This window comes from Gadus macrocephalus, chromosome 13 (genome assembly GCF_031168955.1).
Source record: "Gadus macrocephalus chromosome 13, ASM3116895v1".
Classification (NCBI taxonomy): Eukaryota; Metazoa; Chordata; class Actinopteri; order Gadiformes; family Gadidae; genus Gadus; species Gadus macrocephalus.
The window spans coordinates 21,467,959-21,471,787 of NC_082394.1; the positions used below are offsets into that span (position 1 = coordinate 21,467,959).

The 3,829-nt window shown below is 40.8% G+C and overlaps 1 long non-coding RNA gene across 3 annotated transcripts; it reads right to left on the reverse strand.

The window, feature by feature from the left end:
- Positions 1–484: 484 nt before the first annotated feature.
- LOC132471210 (uncharacterized) lies at positions 485–2,426 on the reverse strand. 3 transcript variants are annotated; one of them, XR_009528793.1, is made up of 6 exons: positions 2,301–2,426; positions 1,472–1,529; positions 1,150–1,200; positions 1,028–1,071; positions 706–769; positions 485–619 (listed from the first exon to the last, which is right to left on the reverse strand). It is a non-coding gene; the product is annotated as an uncharacterized LOC132471210 (long non-coding RNA). The 3 variants fall into 3 exon arrangements; XR_009528795.1 differs by lacking the exon at positions 1,028–1,071; XR_009528794.1 differs by lacking the exons at positions 485–619; positions 1,028–1,071 and having other exon boundaries at positions 664–769.
- Positions 2,427–3,829: the final 1,403 nt, after the last annotated feature.

The window sequence follows — 3,829 nt, forward strand, 5'->3', positions numbered from 1 at the left end:
CAAGGCCACTGCCACAGCCTGCATTGTTGTAAATCTTTCTAACCGTTATGCATATGAGATTGTCTTTATTAAGCTTAAGGTCCCCTGCCAAACTCATTTAAATATATGGAAGGATGGAGAGGCTTGATTAGTTCTCGGAATGTGTTTGAAACCCTGTTGAACACGCCAAGCATCGCCATGTCCAGTCTCAGCGACTCTTGAAGAATTTGCTGAAGGACTTCGGGTGGTAAGAATGGCCTGTCCTCTGTTGTGCCAGATTGGAGCGTGTGGCTGAGATGGGGAGATGGAGAGGGTGAGCTTGGTGTGCCAGCTAGCCCTGCAGGGCTAGAGAGAGCGAGAGATCTGAAAAAGAGTGAAGGAGAGCGAGAGAGAGGGAGAGAAACAGGGATTATAATCAACCTTCAATTCAATCACACAATCCCAGACCAACACTACCCACACCATTAAACAAAAAGGGAATCACTGATCGATCAGAAGTCTGAGAAAGAGCAAGAGAGAATATACGTAAATAGAAAAGTATGGACATAGTATGTAATACCTTTCACTGCTTAGTGATTGGAAGGTGTGACTGAGATGGGGAGATGGAGAGGGTAAGAAGGAGCCAGCTAGTTCTGCAGGGCTAGAGACAGAGAGACAAGTGTATTGGCTACGACCTTCGTGAGCACCAAAAATAAGTAAATAGCAACATGGACACAGTATATAAACCTTTCAAGCATAAAGGTCTCCAACAGCTGTCCAACCACCACCTCCTGATAGAGAGCATGTCCCCCTGAAAAGTAAAGTTATGCTTTAAATGACTTCATAGCCTGATACAAATCCATGTTACAGTACTGTTTAGCAGTGTACTATGGCAGTGTAAATTATTGTGAAGATGTAGCCATCTCCTCCCGTAAGTGCAGTACCTGAAGACAAAGTAATGTGTATGACCTATGATGCATGTTAATTGTAGCCTCCAGTAAGGATGACTAAATTATTAAAAGCCTTATATTTCATGCTACACATCTGATTGAGATTTGAAAGAACTCACCTCACTGAAATCATATTGCTTTTGAGGGTAGAATACATTGCGTACTGAAATTAACATACAAATTAGTTAGTTGTTTTGCAAACTAGTCATCGGTCATCATTTCTGAAAATAATGCATCTCACCATCAGCATAAACACCCCACAGCTGTTGCTCTGATACTGGTGAGGTGCGTCCTGTGGTGGTATAAGGGGAATGTGATTTGTCAATGATTCTTATTAGTACATAATGCCTATAAACTATAAAGTGATATCCACCCTCATTTTGTAGCTACATACAAAAAGTGCACAATGCACTTTCAACAAGCATTTAGCAGCAACCAGGGCCCATCAGCGTCACATAGGAACACTTAATTAAATCATAATAAACAATCTAGAGGCCTGCCTGTCTACCAGTGAATGCTACTCTACTAGATGCAATGAATCGTGCGCCAGCCACACGTTTTACCTCGTCAGCCAAGTAAAGTCCCTTCCATGGTCCATTGGACAAAGCATGTGCCAGGGTACTGAAAAGGTTTGGAAGACGTGTAAGTTGCAATTCATATGCATCATCATCAACACGCATTCGGTACACACTACGCTTCGATTTCACCCAAGGGTGAATTAAAAGTACATGTTTTCCTAAACGTTGGTCATCAGCGAGGTAATAAAGTAGTAACTTCGGGCACATCTGTCATCTGTTTTTCAGAGTGCTAACGATCTTTATTCATTCGTTGCGCAGCGACCGAACAGACAGAATTCTCTGATATGCCATGCATGTAAACATACTAGTTAGTTAGACGTACTAGTACGATGCACAGTTTAATCAGATGTGTGTGTCACCACAACGAAGCAGAGTGGCCGCGATGTCATGCCTCTTACCATGCCAGGCTGCCAGCTGACACCTTAACATCCAACTTAACAATGTACTTTGGTAATGTTAACCTCACAGTAAAATAATCGGCAAAGCCTTCGCTGCAAACTTTACCCTCTACCTACAAACCGTCTTAAACGTTGCTGATTTCTGAATAGTATATGCAACGTTTATGGACGAGATAGCATAGCATTCGCTGCTACCGAACCATGCTTGTCACGAGTATTTATATCGGATTCGAATTCGGATACAACGATACCACAGCTAAATCAGTGATTTAAATGAGAATACTTCACAGCCAATGTTCTCAAATAAACAATATCATACTTACTGACATAATCTCTCATCATAACTCTTTCGTTTTTCTGGAAAGTTACTACGAGGTAAAACCGCCAAAAAAGCAAGCCTTGCGAAACTCACTCACCTCTTCTTGATTGATCGATGAAACGCTACAGGAACGCCTGATGGGCGTTTTTGTGTCATGACGGGAACGCCCGATGGGCGTTTTTGTGTCATGACGGGAACGCCCAAGCCTGCAGCTGGACCCTTCTCAAAGATAGAGGAAAATGAGTCAGTGACTTATAAAAGTAAGCAGACACACATTCATAAATATTGTCTACAGACATATACACATATATTCTTATATTCTTTCTACACACATACATATATCACCTTTAAATCTAATGGAATGTTTTATGTGGGATTCCAGGTGGCACTGAAGCTTCGTGTTGATGGTTGGTTTGAAAGTTGGGCATAGGGGGCAGTGGAAAAGTGTGCAGCAAGTTGTGCAGCGTTTGACTTCTGGCTTTGAATCATCCGTAAAAATCGAGTGATGCATCTACAAAAGACAGAAAAAATAAGTTAAAATGTATGTTTTAATTGTAGAAAAAATTAAGATCAAAGACGATAAATTCTCACAGCACAGCAAACTATTTAAAGGGCGGTAATTCAGTAGTGGTTGTAGTCTAGACAAATTAGTCCCATCAGAGCATCAACTTTAACTATTATTGGCATATAATTAATGATGAGATATATTTCTACCTCATACTGAACTTTACATCTGTTTCTCTCTCTCATTATATGTTTTATGAACTGTCTGAGCCCCAGCACCCTATTGACTGGGGGACATTGAACATTTAGAATCTGAGACAGGATAGTAGGCTACATAACAGTAATTCATTAACTTTTATCCGTTTTATTACATTTTTGATCTCTTTTACCCCTTTTAACTGAACTAAGTGCTATGATCTCTTAGTTATAAACAGATTGTATGAACTAAACAGGCAGATCGAATATTTAACGATCTTTTTTTTGTCTATAGAATGATATCACACTTCTCAGCTGCGGAGATGAACAGCTGATAGGTGCAACTCTAGTTAAAGCGCAACGAGCTGCGTCAATTCAATTCGTGGTAATTATTTTATTACAACTTAACTCTGTTACGACGGAGTATTAGGGCCACACGTGAAGAAAAAAATTATTTTTGCCGTGACGAGATTAAAATCGACACGTCGACTTTAATGTCCACATGTCGACATTAAACTCAAAACGTCGAGAATCAAGTTGAAACATCATATCGATTTTAATCTCGACGTGTCCATTTTCCGTTCCTCTGTCAGCACGCAGACGCTCCGGGCATCCTCCCAAGCGTTCAGCGGATGACACGAAGTAGCCGAAGTAGGCCTCCATCCAAACAATATAGCGACTAAAACCGTCAATGCAACCACTGATGGCAATGCCGCACTACTACAGCGGATGACTACTTCGTGTCATCCGCTGCTAAAGAGATTAAAGTCGGCATGAAAATTCAACTTTATTCTGGACATTTCGAGTTTAATGTCGACGTGTCGATTTTAATCTCGTCACGGCAAAATATTTTTTTTCTTCGTGGGGCCCAAATACTCCGTCGTAGTTTTGGACTACAGATGACTGTCAAAAGTCCAAATCTTAAAA